This window comes from Amblyomma americanum, chromosome 1 (genome assembly GCF_052857255.1).
Source record: "Amblyomma americanum isolate KBUSLIRL-KWMA chromosome 1, ASM5285725v1, whole genome shotgun sequence".
Classification (NCBI taxonomy): domain Eukaryota; kingdom Metazoa; phylum Arthropoda; class Arachnida; order Ixodida; family Ixodidae; genus Amblyomma; species Amblyomma americanum.
The window spans coordinates 26358601-26382645 of NC_135497.1; the positions used below are offsets into that span (position 1 = coordinate 26358601).

The window sequence follows — 24045 nt, forward strand, 5'->3', positions numbered from 1 at the left end:
CCGCGACGTAAGGAGGAGGAGGAGGATAAACTTTATTTTCGCCCACCAAGGTAGCAGTTGGTGTGAGGTTATAGCCCCATCAAGTGGCCATGAGCCCGTGGCGTTCGGCGACTTCTAGGGCTCTTATCACAACCCGGATCTGTGTGTCCGAGTCGGAGCTGAGCAATGCGGCCTCCCACTGGTCTGGATTCGAGAGCTGCAAACCTCGCGGAGGGGAGTCCTGAGGGCAAGCCCAGAGTATGTGGGATAGAGTGGCACATTGGCCACATAGTTGACAGGAGGGAGAGTAGACGCCAGGGTATATGCGGGCATATATCGCGAGGTTGGGGGGAGGTGTTCGTTTGGAGTTGCCTTAACGCAACCTCTTGGGGTTCGGTTAGAGAAATATGTGCCGGGGGATATAGAAGTCTACCTAAGCGGAAGTGCATGCTTATGCCATGAAATGTAACTATACGATCTCTCGCCGTCCGCAGGACGGGCGACAACACATCTCGGTCGACGAATCGTCGGGCGACGTGAGGGAACAGATTCAGCAGGGATCGAAAAAAATGAAATGACAATTGTTTTTTTTTGAGGGAAGGAAATGGCGCAGTAACTATCTCACATATCTCGGTGGTCAAAGAAACCTGCAAAGATTTGAGGGACTCTCCAGCTCCACCTTAAAGATATGACGCGATAGTGTCCTGTGGTCCTGACTTACTACAAACATACTCATTAGCATACCATACAGTTGAAAGATGCCACTTTACATAAAAGACCGCACAACTTACAAATCAACTCCCACATATCTCTTTATTTCTCATTACATTATATGTTTTAACCACTTTCATTCCACGCATGATTTAACATTTCACGAGAGCGTTGTGGGTTGCTTGGAATTTCAGCGAGGTCCTGTGGCTGTGACGTCATGATCCTGTAGAGCAATCATGATATTCGCGTAACAACGCCACCCACGAAGGCTTTCCTGCGACACGAACTTGTTAACGCCATCGCGTTAAAAAGGGCAGCAATGGAAGGCTCCGGTGAATTTCGAAACGCTTTCACATGCACGTCCGGTAAGCCGGTAAGGATAGCCGCAGAGTGAATGAGACCAGGGGGCGGTAGTGTAAGGCATAGCAAATTAGCGCTTTTTCAGCAAAGTAAATGGCGCAGTAACTTCCTCACTTCTCGGCGGACTCTCAACCGCGTCGTAGGAGAGGGGTGGAATGGAAGGGAAAGATGAGAGAAAGGAGTGCCGTAGCGGACGGCTCTCGAATAATTTCAACCACTCGCCCACTTCAATGTAACAGGAGAGTTACTAACAAAATGCATTCACCAATGCTTCCCTTAAAAGGAGTCCTATCCTCGCCTGGTGAACATTTTCTGCCGTAGTGTTCTGAAGACAATCCCGTTTGGGGCAACATAGCAGGCGCGCCTTTTAAAGTGCTGTAGAAAAAATCTACATAAGCCATTAAGACTAGCGAGAGGGGCAAGGCGCCAGCATGAAGATTTATCTACACCGTGAAGAAGCTCATTTTCAGTGATTCGACTAGACTGCAGCTGTCGCGCCATTCCTTTATCTTCCCCCGCTCGCAATGTGTACGGGCTTCTCATTGGCCAGGGATACATTTTAAAGGTTTAAAAGTGTGCAGCGCCGGACAAAGTGAGCCGTTCAATGAAATGGCACCACGTGACCTGACTGAAGATGGGACGTCCATCACCCGACTTTTCTCGGGGGGTATTCCGCAGGGAGAGGCATACTGATTGTTGCAGCAGATGCCGTGGAGTCTTTTCTGACTGGCAAAGAAATCCGCGACGAGCTGTCGCTGGAATTTTATACTTCCACAATACGCCCGCGTTTGAAAACAGCTGGAATTTCAAGTTATGCCGCTGCGCAAACGCCTCTCCTCACTGAGCGACAGTGCAAACAACGCCTGGACTTCGCACAGGACCATCAGCATTGCTGCATAGAAGAATGGCGCAACGTAATTTCTTCTGATCCCTCCACTTTTTGCCCCCCCCCCCCCGCCTAAATAGGCGTCTTTACCCCCCGCCAAACCCCGCCGCGGTGGCTTAGTGATTAGGGCCCTCGGCTACTGATCCGGAGTTCCCGGGTTCGAACCCGACCGCGCAGGCTGCGTTTTTATGGAGGCAAAACGCTAACACGCCCGTGTGCTGTGCGGTGTCAGTGCACGTTAAAGATGGTTTGGTTTTTTGGGGAGAGGAAATGGCGCAGTAGCTATCTCATACATCGTTAGGCACCTGAACCGCGCCGTAAGGGAAGAGATAAAGAAGGGAGTGAAAGAAGAAAGAGGTTCCCGGATTCGAACCCGACCGCGGCGGCTGCGTTTTTATGGAGGCAAAACGCTAAGGCACCCGTGTGCTGGGCGATGTCAGTGCACGGTAAAGATCCCCACGTAGTTGAAATTATTCCGTAGCTCTCCACTACGGCACCCCTTTATTCCTTTCATCTTTCACTTCCTCCTTTATCCCTTCCCTTACGGCGCGGTTCAGGTGTCCAACGATATATGAGACAGATGCTGCGCCACTCCTTTTCCCCAAAAATCAATTATTATTATTATTATTATTATTATTATTATTATTATTATTATTATTATTATTATTATTATTATTATTATTATTATTATTATTATTATTATTACACGAGAGCCCTAACCACTGAGCCACCCCGGCGGGTCGTTAAAGATGCCCACACTGTAAAAAAAAACGCTCCGCAGTACAGAGAAACCCGCTGGTAATGCGTTGCCGGAGGGTTTTCCGCAACATGAGGTACAGACTAAATGTCAGAAACAGACTCCGTATGACGACTGTCACATTCTTGGTAACGGAAAGTTACGCCATGCTATGCACGAGACCGAAATCGTTTTTTCACAACGAATGCTTATGTTTTGTTCTTATTGAAGTTTCCGCAATGTGTATGCATACGTCCTCCGTTTACTCGGAAGTCATTTCATCTAGAGCGGAAATTATCTGTATTGTAATTATGTACTTTCTGTAGTACATGAACATGCGTCTTCGTATAGCTTCTGCCCGCAATGTTCACTGCAGATATAGCCGTCCAGGTGCCGAAGAAATAAGTATTATGTACAAGGCTTTCCTTTACGCATATTATGTAGTGCATACGTACAAAGAATGCAGCTTAGAATGAAAGAGTGGTAAGTGTTTGGGTGAGTACAAGTACATACGTTTTATTTTCATGGCAAACTACACACATTGTACATCTGCACATTGCTGTCGGATCCATCTGAAAAGCATTAAAAAAATCCTCATTTAGTGGTCGCACAACACCAAATATAAATTTCACAAATACATTTCAACCACCGCTATTGAACAATCGGCTTTCGTAGAAGCTTTCAAAAGCCATTCACCGAGAACCAACCCGTTATAATTTATTGCCCAAAATTCATTTCTCATAACAGTAAACAGTAAAAACCACAGGTCCAGAAAGAAGCAGACAAAATGCGCTTTCCCGGGCGGCACTGTGCGCATGAAAGTCTTTACAGTTGCTTATCATTTTGTGCAAATAGAAAGTAGCTCAGAATGGGGGCCAGATGCAATTCAATGCAGGTGCCTTTCTGTACATAGTACTAAATGCACAACTTAGCGAGCAAGGAACATTAGTAACATCTGAAAAAGGTGGGAGACGCTTGCCGAATTTATCGTCCATCCAATTTGTTATAGGCAAGACAAGACGAAGTGAAAGTCCCCGGGCATGACCGTTGCGGCAGATTATGACGCTTTTTATTATGGCATTCCAATATCTCTGCAGTGTGCCTCACAAGGAACGGATGCTCAAGTTTCAAAAAAAGGGCTCTTGGCAGAAATTTAACCAAAGGCCGCTGCCATGTGAACCTTTTTAAAATGATGACCCAGAAAGACGAAGTGTCCTCATGTGTCTGATGCAAAATAAGGATGAAGGCATGAGTCTCTGCTTTTTGAACAGCTGTGATAAGTTTTTTACTGGTACTGCTTGGTGCAGCTTCAGTCTCCTTCTTGACATTTTGTGAAATAATTATATATCTGCGAAAGATCTCGCTAGCAAACATTTTGGCACTAATGGAGAAGCAAAAAGACCCATGTCCTAGGCCTTTTTTTGTGACACTAAAGGAAGGCTTGCCTTTTAGAGTCATTGATTAGGAAGAGGTCCATGTGGCAACAAACTTTGAGAGAATTCCTTCAAGGGCTCTTTGTTCTCATGAGGTGCCCTGTAGATATACCACAACACCTCAGTGAGCTGTTACCAGCCCTGTGAGTTCACTGTCACTTGACATCAAGGGTATGTACTTTTCCTCGCCACATGCAGCAATGATGTATATGTCAAGAGAAAGCATAAAAGATTTCTAAGTGCAATTCTAGATTGCTTGCGGAGGAAAGCACAAGAGTGGCCATGCTCAGCTGTTACCTTTGCTTCTTGCTCGAGTTCTACAGTGAGTACTACGTAATGACAGGTGTCTGCATCAACTCATATTTAACACCCGTCCTGTGCGACCTCCATCTTGCTCTACATGACAGGCAACTTTATAACACCCTTCATGCAAAGAGTGTCATCAGGGTCGGTGTGTCCTGTCAGTTTCCTGGTCCTGTGGTTTGTGCTGTGTTTTCTACTCTTAAATTATTTACTGCCTTCATTCTCCACTCCATGAAGCCTGAATGTGCTACACTGGGCTGCTCCACGCATTGTGGAGCAGCCCAGTGGCCATTTTTTTTTTCATACGTTGGAGGCACTCAGCTCGAAAGCCATGCTTACTATATTCAGCAGACAAGGGTACATGTGAGACACATCATTAATAACTAATTCTCACAGTAGTATCTGGTGCAAGAATATCTAAATACTACTCAATTTTTGCTTAAGCTTTCAGATACGCTCTTAGATTAAAAACATAATTTGGCTACATTAGCAGAAGCACAGCACCAAGGTACTCACCAGTTACCTGAAGCACTGTACGCAAGTTCTCGTGCCATCATGAATACAGCACACTGTCCACGTCTTCATAATGCCATGTCACTCCAGCACTTCGGTAGCAAAATTTTCCTTTAAAAAAAAGTAGTTTTGTTTATGTTAGACTGGTCATATTTAATTTTACTAAATACTATGTACTTCTCATTGTACTGCCCCAGACTAAAAAATACCAATGATCACGCTTTGAATTATGTCATATGTGATCACCAAATTATGTGATCACCAATATGTTCTTAGAAATTCTGATTGAAATAAATCTGACAAAATATTATTTCAGAAAATGTGGCACAAGGAAGAAGGACGCTAGCTAGATAACCTGGACGAATGTTTTCAGTTTCATGCAGCCACCGGCACCATTGCACACAAAATGTGCAATAAAGTGGGTTTTACCTTTCCGAATAGAATTTAATGCTGCAAACATTTAAGTAAAAAAATTTCAACCTTCCATTCCGCATAAAGGAAAGAAAATTCCTCTCATTTTTTCACAAGCCTCTGCAAGTACACAATTCAGTGAATCTACTCTACAAGTACTTGAATCTATCAGCACGAGACAGGGACGAGAAAAGAAACAAAACAGGCACTGACTCGCAACTGAAGTTTATTGAAGTGAGCAGAGTATATACAGAAAAGCCACACGCCACAAACTACACAATTACACATAAGCCACATCACAACATAAGTAAAAGATTGCCCTTAACATTCCTCTCATCTAGACAGTCCAACCCGCTGCATGTTAACGCTATGGGCAGCACACTCACACATTCGTCACCGAGTCATAAGATGTGTCTAGCCTCGATAATTTTCTGGTTAATCTGCTGTGAACGTAGTGCCAAAATGCGTGTTGCCGAAAGGAATGGCTAGCAGCCTTCACATCCCTTGTAATATGCAGATAAGTTACAACCCCTACCAATATCCAAATACCTCTCATGCTCCTGTTGTCTTACATTGATACACATTCCAGTTTCACCAACATAAACCCAACCACATGATAATGGTATGCAATGCATGCAATGGTTGCAAGGCACATATATGTTGCCACGTTTCACTCGACACATGTGCTTTTCCCTAACGAAGTTCACAAAATTATTAACAATTTTACAGATTGTAGACAACTTATTAGGGGCCAAACACACCATTTTTACGTCATACCTTCTGGCCACAGTTTTCAAATTTTGCAACAATCTGCAACAACACAGTCAATCTTTTGGCATCTCACTGGCTGGCCCCAGCCTGATCATGCCAGTCCCTGCGAAGGGGTTTCAGCTTTTAACATGCTAAAGGGAAGAATGGCACAGCATCAAGAAACGAGGAAAGCAGGACAGCACACCCACGCACAAGTGCCAACCCTGGAGCAGATACAAAATCCAAGAGCGCGTGCTTGACATTCAGCGTTGACAGTCAAGGAAACGAGGAAACACGGATTTGAACGCTAAAGATTGAACGAGCCCGATCCTTGGCTGCCAACGCTGAATGTCAAGTACACGCTCTTAGATTCTGCATCCGCTCCAAAGATGGCACTTGTGCGTGGGTGTGCTCTCCTGTTGTCCTCGTTACTTGATGCTGCGCCATTCTTATCTTTAGCATGTCAGACCAACTTGCCCAATCTTATATGCTCAGCTTTAACAATTTATCGCATGCTTCTGCAATAGCATGGTTGGGAAATCATGCTTTCATTAGCCTTAAAATCTTCTCTTGGAAACCAGTTGTCACGCTGTAAAAGCATGGCTTCACCAATACCGAGCCTAGACTTGACGACGCAATGCTATCTTTCACTAGCTTAGAATCGTTCGACCAACAGTCAAGTAGCTGCTTAACACTCCTGGGTGAATATCGCTAGCACACATGGCGTGTGCAGAACATCAAGGTAAGGTTCAGAAACCGCAGCTCTTTTTGTTGGGACATTTTCTCCAAGGTAAACTTAAGACAAAGGCCTTGCTGCTTAAACAAGTTCACAATATGTACAGGTCCCACACTATCACAACCTTTGTAAAAGACCAGAAAATCATAGACGTAGCGAAAGATTTCCCCCAGCCCATGCAATTTCTTGGCAATCATTCCTTCCACCCTGCTTAAGAGAATATTGCTTAGCACAGGGACAACCTTCGAATCGATACATTTAGCAGACTTTTGAACATATGCCGCACTGCCATACTCCACAAACATGCTCTTCACTTCAAATAAAAGGAGGCAAGTGCCAAAAAAGACTTATGTTACACACCCATTCCTAAACACGAGCTCATCGTTGTGCTCCGATATACACATTCATAAGCTTTTCACAAGATCTTCATACGGGATAGAATAAAATAGTTCTACATCGACACTAATCACAAGACAATCCGCTGGATTGTCATTCTTAAGATACTCAACCACACTGCGAATTGAGTACAAGAAATGGACCTTCAAGATGCGAAGTAGACAGATGCTTTTGCAAATAACCAGAGATAATTTTGCATGAATCCTTTTCTGAAATTTATCTGAAGAGCATGTTATTGAATAGCATTTATTTGAAGAGCATGTTTGTAGAGTAGTGCAGTGCGGTATGTGTTCTAAAGTCTCGAATATGTAGTGGTTCAAAGGCTGACCTTGTGCTAAGAAATATTTTCTTGAGTAGGGTGGATAGAATAATTGTCTAGAATGTGCATGGGCTGGGGGAAAAATCTTTTGCTCTGTCGATGATTTTCTGGTCTTTTATAAAGGTTGTGATAGTTCGGGACCTGTACATCTTCTCAAGTTGTTTAAGGAGCAAGGCCTTTATCTCAGGCTTACCTTGGAGCAAATGTCCCAAGAAAAAGAGCTGTGGTTTCTGGACCTTACCTTGATGTTCAGCACACTTCATGTGTGCTGGCGAGTGTTAAGCTGCTACCTGGCTACATGTCGACCATTCCAAGCTAGTGAAAGATAGCATTGCACTTTCTAGCGTGGGCTCAGAATTGATGAAATTATGCTTTCACAGCATGACGACTAGTTTCCAAGAGCAGATTTTAAGGTTAACGAACGCAGGATTTCCAAACCTTGTTACTGCAAGAGCATATGATAAATTGTTAAAGAAGCTGAGACAGTTTTGCGGCGACCGGCACAATCTGGCTGGGGCCAGCCAGCGAGATGCCAAAAGACCAGTTGTGTTACCGTATGTACATAAATTGTCGCAAAATTTGAAAAATGTGGCCAGAAGGTATGATGTAAAAGTGGCTTTCTCGGCCCCTAATATGTTGTCTAAAGCATGTAAAATTTTAAGAATAATTCTGTGAATGTGGCTCGAGAAAAGTACACGTGTAGAGTGAAATGTATATGTACCTTGTAAAATGAATGTGGTATCAAATATTATTATCTTGTAGTCTGGTTTACGTAGGTGCAACTGGAAGGTGTATGAATGTACGACTACAGGAACACAAGAGGGTAGGGGCTTGGCTAGGTGGTTGGGGTAACTCTGCTGTACACTGCACGGGATGTGAAGTCTGCTACCCTTTCCTTTTGGCAACACGCATTTTGGCAGTAAATTCAGAGAGATTAAATGGGAGATTATCGAGGCTAGACACATCTTATGACTCCGTGAAGAATGTGTGTTTTGTCTATCGTGTTAACACACAATGAGTTGGACTACCTCGATCAGGGAAATGTTGAGGGCGATTTTTGACTCATGTTGTCCTGTATGCTTATCTGTAACTACATGGTTTATGGTATTGCTTGGCTTTTTATATATTCCCTGTTCACGCCAATAAACTATAGTCGCGAGTCAGCACCTGTCTTGTCTCCTTTCTCATCCCTGTCTTTCGCGCTGGTGGATTCACCGCAATGGCTCACCTCTGCAGAAATCAAGACATGACATTTTCCTCTTCACACTCATGGTTCAGCGCATAATACGGCAAAGGCTTTTCAATTCCAAGGAAAGTTCATGGCTCCATTGAACACTGCCTCCTGCTTACAAGACACAGAGCAGCAATCATTGTAGATTCTACCTGTGACACAAAGAGCAAAGTTTTAGTTTGAGTGGACTAAACTAGGAAAGCAGCACAATATATCTATAGCCAAATAACTGAACTGAAAGAAATAGAGGGTAGAGTAATAGTGAACACACTGATATATTGCAAGTGAGATATATGCTTAATATATTGCAATATCCAACACTGCTACCATTGCCTTAGCCAACTACTTCATAAATAACAATAAATGCAGTATCACAAAAATACTGATAACGTACTATGTGCTAATAGTAGCAGTGCAGTTTCCATGAACAAAAAAGGGCCCAGTGCTGACTGTCGTTCCCACAGCAGCCTTGTGACCAATCGCCGGTGTAAAGGAAAGAGGAGGAATGACTGAAAAGAAAAAGAGCCAGGGGGAAGTAAAATAGGTATAGAAGGGCTTAGGATATCATAGGCAAATAAGGTTGTTTAGACAGTGAGCACAAAATAAACATTACCACACAAGTAAAGACATACAAGACCAAACATATATATCATTATGCAGAGTGGCAAACTTGATGCCATTTAGCCCAAAATATGTTTTCAATAAAGTGATTATAATTATTAATAGAACAACTGACCGAGTGAAACCATAACAGGGATGAACAAGGAAGTTGTTAATATTCTGGCAGAAATTAAAAGAAGAAAATGGATCTGGCCAGGGCATACAATGCAGAGAATGAATCACCAATGGTATCTTAGGGCAACATAATGAATTTGATGGATTTTAATGGCACAAGGGCATCTGTGGCCAAGAGTGCCTTAGCACAAGTAAATTTCGTCTACTCAAGGTGAAATCAGAGACCCATTTCCCAAGCATTTCATTCCAGATAAGCTGAGCACCACGCCAGGAAACAGCTTGTGCATTGTATCGCAACAAAATGAATTTCACCCTAAGGAAAATATAGCAGGAGATAGCTGATTATAAGCTCACTAGATAAGATTAGGTGATTTCTGATAGTGTGGCATGTAGCTGGTGCAAGACACAGATAATTAAACTGGAAAAGGCCATTGTCCTGAGGTGAACGTAAACTAAGCAATGAGGATAATGAAATTCGCTACACTAGAGCTGTTAAGGATCAGCTCAAGTTCCATGCTTCAAGATGATGCAAGTTTGCTCAGTGAAAAAAAATCATAAGTTCACCCAAGAATTGGTATCTTGGCGGTATCAGGCTGCAGGTGCAGATGAATTAATCCTGCCTCAGAGAAGAGCTACATAGAGCACAAAACATTTTAGGCCAGTCCTACACTGACAGCTGTTAATAACTATTTTAAAACTGTTTTTCATTGCACAAACAATAATACCAAGTTTGTGTTCGTCTTGTGATTATGTTACTGAGGCTCTCCTAAAAATTCTAGCCAGAGCTAAAATACAAGCTGTCTCAACTAAGTTTTTATATCAACAATGAGAACATAAACACATGCAGATTATTCAAGTAGAAGTATTATTCTTCATGACGTGCCCTACAAATTTTAAATTATACTGAAAAGTAATAGAGTGGAGTGCTTGTGCCAAAAATACTAAACCTCAACAACAAAGAGAACACAAGATAAAGGCAACAACATATTGCACAAAATTTAAATGTTTGACGGAACAAATTTGAAAAGAAAACCTCTCCACAACTGGAACAAAACAGCGTGATACCGAGCACACATTTGAAAATTGTTTCATCCAAATCCCCAGTCTGGTGCTCCAGCACTCTTCAGCCAGCATGTCATGAAATGTACCATAGTTCTGGTAGCTGTAAAGAGTATACAGCTGATCCGGCATTTTGATATGTGAACAGTAACCCTCAATGACCACCAGGCTGAATACTTTCAAGAGGCTGTTCTAGTAACAAGACTGCAGTGAAACACTTAGCAAGTTATGCGGGCGTAATAATGCAAACCGTTAATCTGAGAGTTCGCTACCACGCAACTCTGTAGTAACTCCTAAAGTGTTGCAATGGAATGAAAAAAAGGACTGCCTATTATATAAACAAAAGTCAAGAGGCTGCAATGCAAGGCCACGACAGAAGTGCTGCAATACAGCAATAGTGATACAATGTACACTTTAGGCAACACAATGAAACATGATCTTTTATCCTTAATTATCAGAATTTAAATATTTGTTTTCCTTGCTCTCTTGCAAAATTAAGTTTAGATCGTGAAAGCGCTCGAAAAGACAAGGATACAGAAAGAGATTTCCACACAGTGCGCTTACTTCCAGTGTCTTTTTGAGCACATCCACTATCTAAACATGGTAACCCAACTAGTTTAAACGCTGTCGTTATTCCAAAATTAAGACTTTCACAAATTTGGAGCCCCTTTCCCCATACAAGGTGCACCATAACTAATCCAACACTTTTTTCATGATATGTTTTCTCTGAGAATAAACACTGTTTGAAGATTTTGCAATAGTACTTGTCTTTTCGATTCTACGAATGTATCATGCAAGTGTTCAATGAAATGACCATCTGCCTATCTTGATCATTGCTCAAAATCAGGGTATAATGCACCATGAAGGGCAGGCTCTGCTTGATTTTTATGTTTTCCTACCGAAGCATGTATGTGCAACCCTTCTGCTGGCTTGTATGCAGCAGGTTTGTCTAGCTAGGCGAACTGTGGTTTTGCTATAAAGATGAAATGGTACTTTGGAAGTGAATGGTTTTATAAAATGCATTTAACATACATACCGGGGCTTTAACAGCGCCTGGTGTAAGCAACATCAGTGGGGGGACCGCAGGAGTGGCCTAGTGGTCCGAGCATCTGCCTAGCAAGCGGTAGGTGTGGAGTTCGATCCCCAGTGCCATCGGGTAACCAGCGGTGATACAATGGGTCGTTTCAATGGCCAGTTTAAAACTTGAAATAACCATGCTGCAATATATACAAAAAATGATTTGTGTGCTCTCTCTTACATGACATAGTTAATCATATCATAGTGTTGGTAGTACACAAAATGCATGTGTGGAACATATACATGCACTGTTTTTGTTCACATCTTACCTGCTATGTGCTGTTATGGCATGTTATGTGCTGGGAAAGCAACAGATAGTGATCAATGCTGTGTTGCAGCCTTTCTTCTGATAGAATTTGAATCATGTGAGGTGCAGCTGAAAGAAATTGTTTCATACATAAGTATATTTCATGTAACACAACAAAAAGTGCACAGCCCCATCATGAGTTGTGGTTTAAACTAACAGCGAGCTTTTTTACTACTCTATTTAACATATGATGCAAGTCAGTGATGCTGGAGGCACAAAACTAAATACTGTGAGGTAACAAGAGCTAATATGGACAATCATGCCTTTAAGAGATATTGTCAATATATATTTTCCTGAATGAACTAAAGTTATCCTTAGAAGCATTCAGAGGAAGATAATTTTGCTAAATGCCTTTTGCCAGAATAGGCCTTTTATGAACCAGTTGCCAATGAAAAGAATAACTTTAAGACCATGCTATGCATGGTCTAACGCCAAAGTGGTTGCATACAAGCAGTATACTATGCCCCTAGTTTTATGGTGGGCCTGTACTGCACAATTTTCATGCAAGGTAGTGGAAAGTATGTGCCATGAAACAGACCTCTGCTTGCTGAAACTGGCAAATAAGTACTGGGTTTTTAAGGCAGGAAAAAAGTTACATAGTTCCTTCTGCAGGTTTTGAACTTCAGGTTAGTTATTTGAAAAATATCAATCCCTGAACTGCAATGATTGAAGTTTTTAGCAAATAACATTTCCATTGTAACAGTGGAAACGCTCTTTTATATGAGGAACGACTTTTCAAAAGCTTGCGTTTCATGGTGGCTGTCAAGTAGCCCTGATAAAGAGAAACCAGTCACGACACACAACCAAGCCCCCGTAGCACATTTTCAACTATACCCTCATGATATAGCTTTAAAGTAAGTGTTAAGCAATACAAATACAAATCCCTTGATTTCCTTCATGATTCATCACTGGTGTATACATACAAAGATAACCGTACAAGATGTGGAGTGCATGGTACAGAGAGAGTAGGCAGATGGTTTCTTGACACTCAAAAAGTGAACAAGGGAAGGAAAAATCTCAGGGTGCTTGCCGTTTCGACAAGACAACTTGTTTTCGTCTGGGGTCAACATATACAGAGGAAACTTAGAATAAAGTACAGGGTTGTCCACTCTTAGTGCAAACACGCGAGCACATGGCTGTGCTCTTTGGGCCACTGTGTCTGACATTGCCACACATCGAAGTGTAACATGACACGAAGCACCACATCCAGGTGCATCTCCTCTTGCGCCATTTTGCAGCGATGAGTGGCTGCGCCGCACACAGTGGACCTCTAAAGAGTGCGGCCATGCGCTCACATGTTTGCACTAAATGTGGCCAGGTCTGTACATTCCGGAATTGGCATAATTATTTGAAAAGGCCTTGCACATGGTCAGAGGTTTCCCAACCCACATTTTCCCCCTCCTTTCCTGCTTTCTTTAATTTATCGTTATACTTTAACCTTACGCCCTGCACCTCCTGACATCACTTCTCGGAACCTTGGCTGCCATACTCCTCCCCCTCCCCCTTCTTTTTGCCTTTTCTCGGAACCTGCCCCCATTTTCTCTTTTTACTTCAAATTATTTGCCCCCCCCCACCCCCCCTGGTATTTTATTCTGCCATGCTCCTTAATTCCTTTATCCTAGTTTTTCAGGAAAAGGCAGCCAGCCATACCAAGCCACCTGTTGTGGCTGGACATAAAGCCATTCAAGCCCACTATCCACACTCCATACCCCGAGATTCGTTTCTACTGAATTGGGCTTTTTTGTTTTCACAGTTTTGCAGGTCAACCGGTTATTCTTCTTTAGCAGCTATCATGCCTGGTCAAGGTTCATGCTCCCCATCGTAACGCCCTTCCCATATTGCACCCTCGTCCCACACAACAGGCCTTTCGCCTCGAAGTGAAAACCTTATTTAAACCCCACCAATGATGAACACTTTGCCAGACAAAGACAAGTCCTCTTGTCGAAACGTCGGCAAGCACCCTGAGGCTTTTCCCTTCCTTATTCAGTTTGTGAGATACCAGGGACAGGTGTTCAAGCAGCCATACCACACTAATACCCCTGTCACACGGGCACCGCAAAGGCCTTTGAGAATCATATCCAAAGGCGTAAGGAGTGCAGCTACCCGGTACAAATGTTGCGCCTTTGTCGCTAAGGGCCTTGGAGGCGAAGGCGCTCAACCGAGACCTTCGGAGCCCGAAGACGCGGCATTCGAGAAGCTGTGATCGCAGTACCATCCAAAGTCAAAAAGTAAAAGCAATAAAAAAAATACATAAGCTAATAATGTTTGAAAACATTTTTTCAAATACGAAAGGTGTGTCTGGCTTTGGTTTTTGTACGGGTGTTTATGTTTTATGTTCAAATTTCAAGACAGTGAAAGTGTTGCGGCAACACCGAGCGCCCGTGGAGGCCAAGGCAATACACGTACAAAACCTGCTCCTGCTGATGAGAGTAGCTGTTGCAGTACTTTTAAGGAAGCAATCAGAATAAAAAATTGTCAAAGCTCAACGAATGAACAGAATACACCACTTTAATTTTAGAACACTCACTTCAGCCACCTCGAGTATAGCAGCGGGTGCTAAGCCTGAACGACTTTCACCTTTGGGCTGCACCGTGTAGCTGCATCGCTGCTCCTTTAAGCTTTCGCTCCTTTGGTGAAAAATGGTGCCTTTGCTGGAAAGGCCTTCGAGGAATGCCATGTGACAGGGGTATAAAGCACATTTTTTACTGACACGGAAGACTCAGTGCCTTTAGTTCTGACAACATTCTGAATCATGCTTTGGTGGCTTAGCATATCAGAATACTGGACATGACAAAATCAGCTAATTAGTGAGGGCTATTATTTGCTATAGGTAAAATTATAACATTCTCCTAAAATAATGAAAAGAAACCACCAGCACTGACATCAATGTACAATTTGGCTGTAACATACTGACATGACAATCTAGTTAAAACGTAAATTCTCTTTTCGCAGTTCAAAACTGCATGCATTATTTCTAGAAAGCGCGAAAACAGAAGCTCATACATAGTGCCAAAGAAAAGAGTGCATAATAGTACCACTTATGAGGTGTTTATCGGCAACTGCAATGAGCAAGGCTATGTTAATGGCAATCCAGAGTTATTATGTGTCTTACGAGCGCATGCACTTGGGAGGTGATAGCAGCTGTGGGCGCAGCTGTCCATCGCATTTTTCAGTCTGTCGAGATAACACATGGGTAAGGTATTCCCTGTTTTGCTGCCGAAGGCAAAACCGTCAGCGAGTGGAGTTGCCTTGCTATTCACTGTCAATATCTACTGCTCAATGTAAAGGAAACTAGGGCATAAAACATACAGCATTTCATATTATGCTTTGGCCAAATGCAGTGAGAATGAAACAGACTAGAGACTTGTCTTATGACGTTTGCACTTTTTACTTTGCACCAGAGGGAAATAAATTTATGTACAGTTGACCTACTGCTTGCCACAGTCCTAGAAGAAATGAATCCAGGTCTCAGAAATTCTACCGAGAGAATACTGATGCTGCATGTGCATTTCTTTTAACTGTTCTGAAATATGCAGAAGTTACCAATTTTTTTACTGCCTGATTACATACTGTAATCTTTGCAAGGAATATGAGGTTAACGGACTGGGAAAAAATGTCAGGAATGGTACCTTTGGTACTGGGCACTTGGACAAACAAATGACCCACTGGGCGTCGCCAGGAGCTCTGCTACCAGGCACCCCTGGCAACAGTAGTCAATTTTCCAGATCCAAAGGAGCCATGCGAATGATTGCCGAAAAGTCAAGTTTAAGGACAGCAGCTGCATGAACACAAAACAGTTTTCCAACTTTGTTTCAGTGTGATAAATGGTTTCAAATGTCTAGACTATATCTGGTAGTACACAAATTATCAGAACACCATCTCCCGCTCAGAATCATCTCAAAACACATTCGACACGCAGTACCAACATGGACAGTTCGTGCTTAATTGAATCCAAGTTTACGCTGATCGACCAATATTACTCTAAATAGAGACAGAAAGCGCATGCACGTTGTACTGATGTTATCGTGAACATAACATGCGACGAGACGCAGGGTTATAATACAAACAAAAAACCGCTTTCAAAATTTGAGAACAAAAGGCTCACATTCTCACAAGTTCGCCAAACCGGAGACGTTGCCGAGTGGCTGCCGCCAAAGTCACTCGCAATGCACAGAAACAATAAAAATGCAGTGCCGCTGACTTTCCTTGAGCAATTCCAGTCGACTGAACTTCCAACTGTTCGCACCGACTACCTCTGCAAGCATGTCTAAAAGTTAGCGGCGCAGCCGCGCCATTTGCAATTTACGGAGCAAGACGGGAAATTCATAGCGCCATTCGCGTATTCGCGCTCAAGCTCACGTCGCTGATGTCGCAAAGGCGCACAACGGCAAAAACATATAAGATGTATTTAATTTTACGGTAGCTTTTTTAGCTGACAACCTGAATCGTTTGATATATTGTTTTTTCTTTTCGTTGCATGAACGTTATTACCACCAGCGGCAGCGCAGCTTGGCCATGGCTAGCCATGGCGAAGTCGAAGCGCTAGCCGAGCCCGCAGTCGGAAACATGTGTGCAGTTAGCGCAGTGTGGAGTTGAATGAACAGGCGCTATGGAATGGGTTTTTGTTCTTCCGTGTTCGCTGCGTGCGTCCTGCGCGTTGCGTGTCTTTAGTATGTGTGTGTGTGTATGTGTGTGGCCGGAACGCTGCATTGGAGTGTACATACAACAGCTCGCTGTCCCGTGCGGCATCGGTGCGTAGTAAAACGATCATGCAGAATGTGCGTTACAATGCCAGTGGCCCTGCACGAAAGAGGAGACTTGAAGCCGTCGGAAAAGCTGCTCTCCCTCGTGGGACTGCAAGAATCTGGCGAGTAACAGTCGACGCGCGTTTCGGTGGATGATTCCGTTTACCACGCCAAAAAATTCAGCACTGGCCAACAGCAATGATGAACTGCTGCTGCATCATCACCTGTGTGATGTTTGTGACAAGCTTGTTGGATGTGAACGTGGCCATGAATGGTATTCGCCGAGCAGTGGCCCTCAGGGCGTGGCACCAGTGGATACCTGAAGACGATTACTGTTTGCCCGCGCCCTGGCGCCTCGCATTCAACCGAATGCTTTGGCGTTAATTATCTATATCTGAATTTCACACGTAGTTGGACTCGCAAATATTACAGCGTACAAACGTACCGTCGGAAGAGCACCCTTTTCCATTTTTTTAGGGAGGGGGCAGGGGAATTACCGTCTGCTCAAATTTAATGTCACTAATATTTTGAGCTAATTTTCTAAACAGGTGCCGTGGTGGCACTGTAAGCAATGCATTTACTGGGCAGAAGTTATTTTATGTTGTGTTGGCACAAGGTTAATGATTGTCATTGTACTGTGGTGCCATGTTCAAACAAAACACATAATTGTACACTCTCTTTGAAGAATGTCTAATGAGGTAATAAATTACTGAGCAGCGAGTATGCACTGTGGTAAATGCGACGAACGTTACTGAATTACTTCACACTTGTCATGTTCTGTTGTCGGTAGTGATTACGTATGCCTTGGTGTCTGCTGCTTTCCAATGTAGGGGTCGAGAGGCATGTCGAGCTCCACTTAGCAGCTTTTTTTCCTTCCACTCTCTACTGGCCAACGTGGTAAAATAAACTCAACATAATGCGTGATTGCTCAGACCTAGATTAGACTACCATTTCACTTATTTACTCTCAGGGCCAATTGGCATCGAAGAGAGGAGAGCAACTAACATAAATACTTGTGTAGGCAGATTAATTAAAATGATTATACACAGCAGACTTGAAGGCATTGGATGCAGTGGTGGACATGACGAAGGCAGAGAAGATGTGACAGCTGGAAACATAGAAAAGTGGAGATCTGCGTGAGTTTGTACGCGACTTAAGGTGAACGCTAGCAAAAAATTAAGAAGGCGCAGAAGACTGAGGCCAGAGTTAAAACTGTAGTTTAACAGAGGAAAGCACCTCCCAGCAAGCCAAAATGTCCACATGCAAGCAGTTGTGTGTACACAGAACATAGAAAATGAAACTCCTTTTTGGACAGAAGGAAAGCTAAGGCACATTGCTTATTGTGATGTTGCTTAAAAAGTTGGTGTCTAGTTGTTGCCCTTCATATCTGGTCCTTCCACACCCAGCAACTGAAATGCCATCAAAAAGGAGCATCTCCAATCACTCTAATTACATGGGAGGTACACATCGCCAGATGTCAGAGGCTTGGCGTCTCATCTTGCAGACTAGCTAGTGTGGCAAATTTAAACTTTACCGCATGTAAGAGGCATGCGGTAGCCTTGAAGGGGAGTATTTCATAAGTGTTACAGCATATCGTACAGTGCTGGCATGCTTCATTATTTACATCACAGTAATATGCTAGCACAGGCTGGAAAGTTTCTAAGTGAACAGAAAAAAACAATGTTCATGCCATATCTTAGCCACATTCTTAGTATTGAATAAAAAGTGCAAATAAGGAATTCCTCATTTTTTTGTCAGCTTTTTCTTTCTGTGCATTGATTTTTTGCAAGTTAGCAAGGTTCTACAGTCTTGTGTGCCTATCGGCTGGCTCCTTGTTTGTCAAAGGTACCGAGTACACAATGGGTCGTGTCAGTGCAAGCTAAGTAAACGATGGATAGAAAATTCGTGCTTTCAGAGTATTTCCAGAAAAAACTGCTATTATTTCCTACTCAGGATGGGGGAACAGCAACGATGGTGCACATCCTCCTTGTCACTGCAGCAATTATGGCTGCTCGCTGCTTTTTGGTGGCGTTTCATTTATCTGCAGGAAGAGCAGGCATGAATGGGCGGCAATAGGTACCTACTAAATTAAACATTGCATTGAGCAATATGTTGTTGTGTCTGTGCTTTTGTTATCCATGAAGGAGTTGGTGTTTTTGATTAATGGTTGTGTAGCAAAGATGTAACTGCTACATTGCACTGCATTCACAGATTTGTTTGCCCATGCTTTTGGTTTACTCAGTTGTTTATTTCCTTACCAAATGGCAGATGGAAATTCGGCTTTCAAATTGTGCACTTTCATCATGTTTGCAATGTACTTTCAGCTGGTGTTCAGTTTCACTTTGGAGAAGTTGTCCAACCATTGTCTGTGTCTAAATGTTTTCTAACAGTTGACTTCATTACGCAGCATTTCTCACGGGAAGCAAATGTTGCAGTAACATTTTTATTAAATGTTACTCTATCATGTGGCTAGCAATGTAGCGAAAAATATTTTCATCAAGTCAGCTTTTAACATTATAGCAAATTAAGGCCTTTGTTATTTAACGTTGCTCAGAATTTGTACCAATCACTCAACCTTGAAGCAACGTAATGCGTTATCACCCTTCCTCGGCTCTTCATTGTGTTAATCACATTAGACATGCTCACGGTCGTTCGCCATGCTAGTTTGCGGACATTGTTGGCTAAGAGTAAACCAGACAAATAAAAAATCGGATGTCATGTGATGCCTATAGTCCGCGGGCCAGCAGTTCATCGTGTAAAAGTGGCGTCACATCATAAGCATCTTCTGTTTTTGCTGCCTTTAAGCAAGTTATTAGTGCATTTGGTGCAACACATAGTCGATGGGGTCAACCGTCCTGTCGTGTTAAGTTTTGATCCCTTAAATTGAATCTTTAGTATTTTTCTCTGCAACGACAACAGAGGAACACGGACGTTTCCTTCAATACTGGACTGAATATACGGTCATTCCCTACGTTTCATTGAAAGCAGAAGTGGTTCTGTATTTAAAACGTACATAGTCTACGTTATAGGTACGGAATTTTTTTACAGTGCAGGTGGTCGAAATTATTTCGGAGCCCTCCACTACGGCATCTTTCTTCCTTTCTTCTTTCAATCCCTCCTTTATCGCTTCCCTTACGGCGCGGTTCAGGTGTCCAACGATATATGAGACAGATCCTGGGCCACTTCCATTCCCCAAAAATCAATTATTAATACCCCCCCGCCACATAAGAAAATTTCCCCGGAGGACTCCTACCAACTAAGGCACATCCAAATACTTATTTTGCACAATCTCCGGCACCTACACCGCATTCACCCAACATTATACGCAGATACATGTCCTTGGTTTATCGAAATTCCCGTATTCAAGCACATTACAAGGGTGTGCTCAGATATACCGAACAACTTAAAGCCGCACAACGCGGCGCTGGAGCATTGGTAGGTGATGCTGACCAGCGGCACCCTGGAATACCAGGAGGCGCTAGTCGCTATCGCCAAAGCTTCGGCTGAAGCCACTGGAGTCTTGGACTGAGGTCCTCACCCACGTGCACCGCGCTATCTCTACACCGGTAGTACAGTCGCGAGTAAAAATTATTACCACAAGTCACTGGCGATCAGAATTTGTATATCTCACCACGTGGCCCTGCAGTATGCAGACCTGCCTATTGGGCCGTTTCCATATTTGCAGCATGGGGGGAGTAAGTTTTATCAAGTGTGCCATCGCCCGAGTGCCAAAGTGCCGACCCTGTGTGACTGTGCATGCGGCATTTATTTTGGCTTGGTTATCATGAGCAAAGATGGTTTCTGTTTTATTACCGTTTTTTTATGTCCGTGATGGTTCGTAAAAAGGAACTCGCGGAAACAATGGATGATAGCGCTACTTTTAGCAAGTATTACACAAGCTCGAAAAACAGATAGAGATTATTTTCCTGATGCAACAAACTCACACAAGTAACTTTGTTGGGAAAGTGTAGTAACAATATTAACAGGAGCACTGTCACATTCATTCAGGAAAAGAAGTAAGGAGGATAGCCAGCTCGATGTCGTGATGCGAGAGCAAACACGTCGTGGCGCTAGTGGCGTGCATAGGCCCCACCGACCCTCACAACGCTTTGAAGGCGCTCAGGCGGGGAGTCAAACAGGCTGCTTGCAAAGTCAGGAAGAGCCTGGAGCCTGCTCCATTCCTCTTGAACCACCGCCCAGAGGATATCTGGCAATGACTCGTGCAGCTGCCTTTTAGCTAGTCGCCTTTTCATTAAGCCCCATATATTTTCAATTATATTCAAATCTGCCTCCTTGGGAGGCCATGGCAGCGCCAGGATGCAGAGCGGTTCAAGCAGTTACCAAGCACCGCGCGGCTGAGGCTGCTCGCAAAATTAACTGCCAAACAAGCCAAAAAAATAGCTATCCTATTCTTCACCAGTTGCCTGCGGGAGCAAGGCTATGTTAAAAAAAAGAGAGACAGAAAAAAAATTTCTGGGCCGTGACAGTCCGCTGAACACCCCTAATACCTTAGAATGTGAACGGCCCGGCACTCTCGTTATCTGCCTCTTCGTCACCCACAGCGCTACGCGTTGTCATTCCGGCGCTCCGGTGTTCCGTCATGTGTGCTAATCTTTTTTTACTCGCGAATGTACATCAGGCGGCTTATCGAGGCCCACCAACAGACACAATACATACGTCTCGCGAGAACCACCACCGGCAGACACATCCTACACACCCTCGGCATCAGGATACCAGCCACGGATCCCACACAGCTCCCGGTCCCCCACCACATTCACCGCAAACTACTTATTTAAACCTCTCCCTAAAAACATGCACCCCACCTACCACGAACCCCGCCGCAGAGCTCGCGCACGGGCGCTCCACAAAAACTATGGCATGGAACCGGATGCCATTTGGGTGGATGCCGCATGCACAGGCGAGGACGCGGTTGTAGCCATCACGAACCCCTCCCTACAAACGATTGCTACCCTTCACATATCTCCCACTGCCACTTCGGAGGAGGCTGAAGAGGCCGCTATTGCCCTAGCCATCACGCGCACGGAGGCCCGGTTTATACTATCTGACTCTAAAACTGCCATACTAAATTTCGCCCGTGGGAGAGTTCACGTCCCTGCATTTCGCATATTGAACTCCCTCGCCGCACACCCGCCCCGCCACATGGAGGTCATATGGGTGCCTGCCCACTCCGGGAATCCCTGAAACGAGGCTGGCAACGCTTTAGCCCGAGGTTCTCTCAACCGGGCACCGGCGGCCTCTGATCTGGGGTTCTCACGGGAGCGCATGCATTCCTTCAGTGAACTGACGCAGGCCTGCAAAGCCGAGCGTCGGCTGTACCCCCACCCCATCCCTCGACAATTATCATCAGACACTTTGGAGGCGGCTCCAAACACGCACCTTACCTTCCACTTATATACGCTCGCGCTATCGCCAAGTCCACACAAACCCCTCCTGTACCCTCTGCCACCACCCCAAAGCCACTCTCGATCATATCCTTTTCCTCTGCCCGGGGGATCCTCCCCCGCGGGGCCTGGAGCACCTTACCACTTGGGAGGCTTGGGAGACACTACTGCGCTCCGAGGACCCAGCCAAGCAAGCAATCGCCACAGGCCGGGCTGCCAGCGTTATGAGCCTCCGAGACATGAACGTTTGAGTGCAGTGGGGCCGTGCGGGGGCCCAAGGACCTGCGCGTCCTAAACTCCCCTGTATGTAATAAAGTTTCCACCACCACCACCGGCGCGGCGAGGCAGTTATATTTTCGCCTTCTCTCGAGTGCCCTGACATATTTTGGCAATCGCCCGGGCAAAATTAGGAGGTCGCCATCGTGTCGGGCACGGTCAATAATGGTTTGATGTCCACCTTGGCCAAGTAATAATTTCGGGTCGCCTAGACCAAATTTTTGAAAATGACCTGCGTCAAATTACGAGGTTGCCATCGTGCCAGGCACGGTCCGGTATCGTTTAAAATCGATATTGGTCCAAATCGACTAAGGTCAAATTTCGAGGTTGGCCCGGACCAAATTTTTGGAAATGACTCGGGCCAAATTTGAAGGTCGTCATTGTTTCGGGCATGCTCAATTCTGTTCTGACATCGATTTTTCTCCAACTCGTCCAAGGTCATAATTTCGGAGGTTGTTTGGGCCAGATATTTGGAAATTACTCAGGACAAATTTGGAGGTTGTCATCGTGCCGGGCACACAGAATTTCGGTTAGACATTGATTTTCGTCCACATCGGATAAGGTCAAATTTCGGGGGTCACCCAGGCGAAATTTTTGGAAAATGACCCAGACCGAAGTTGGAGGTTGCCATCGTGTCGGGCATGCTCAGTTATGGTTAGTCATTGATATTGGTCCAAATCGGCCAAGGTTAAATTTCGGTGGTGGCCCGGGACAAATTTTCGGTAATGATACGTCGGTTAGCGTTTATAATCCGGCGTAACGCGCGCGCGCGCTGCATGGCGGTGTCACATCAGCCAAAGCGAGACCCTCTATACTCCAACTGCGCTTGACCGCCGACGCGTTCGGAGACTTCCGCGCACTCTGACCGCACTGGCTGAGACTTATGGTGAAGTCCAATCGCAGGCCCGGAGCGGTCTGCACGCTCTGTGACAGAGCGCCTGAATCCGGCGAAGAGCACGTGACCTGAAATTGCGATTGGAGTACACTTGCTCTGGCAGAGCATGTAGGTGGCGAACGGGAACTGCTGGAGGAAGTACCCGTCATTCCTTGCGCTTGCCCGCGCTTTTCGCGCGATTCACTTTTTGATTCCATAGCGGCGGGCGAAGCTGATCGTCTGCTACGGAGCGCGGAGAGGAGCCGGCGCGGCAGACGTGACAAGCCGCCGGAAATAGAGGGCGCCGCTAGCGCCGCTGAAAACAACGTAACGCAAACTTTCGGTCGAATCCGCCGATTTCGGTGGAGCAGTCCTGCTCCACGGAACAATCTCGGCTCGGCAACCGCTCCCTCTCTACGATTGGGAGACGCGATCCGTGGCTCGGATATACGTTTAGAATGCAGCTGCTCCGAAAAGAGCAGAAAAAGTTGCTCCCGAAGTGCTCCAACTCTGCGGTTGGAAGTCACCATTAGTGCATGTCGGCCCTCTATTTCACACCGAGTGCGCCAGCCGCCGCCGGCCCGGCCACACCGGTTCGGCTCCGCGGCGAGGCGCGCGTTGTGACGTCATGTGCCTCCTCGGAGCTCCGCCGCGGCGGATCGCGAGTGCGCGGCCAGTAAAGCTTTCGCTTTAAAAACAGCCTTGAGCCTCCCTTTCCAAACGAACAGCTGATGCACTCATTCTGGAGCCCTCCACTACGGTGCCTCTTTCTTCCTTCCTTTTTTAACTCCCTCATTTATCCCTTC

At 44.8% G+C, this 24045-nt stretch overlaps 1 long non-coding RNA gene across 1 annotated transcript; it reads right to left on the bottom strand.

Moving 5' to 3' along the window:
- Positions 1-3036: 3036 nt before the first annotated feature.
- Positions 3037-9182, bottom strand: LOC144131632 (uncharacterized). The gene is made up of 4 exons (XR_013314705.1): positions 9159-9182; positions 8762-8916; positions 4925-5032; positions 3037-3244 (listed from the first exon to the last, which is right to left on the bottom strand). It is a non-coding gene; the product is annotated as an uncharacterized LOC144131632 (long non-coding RNA).
- Between the last annotated feature and the right edge of the window lie 14863 nt (positions 9183-24045).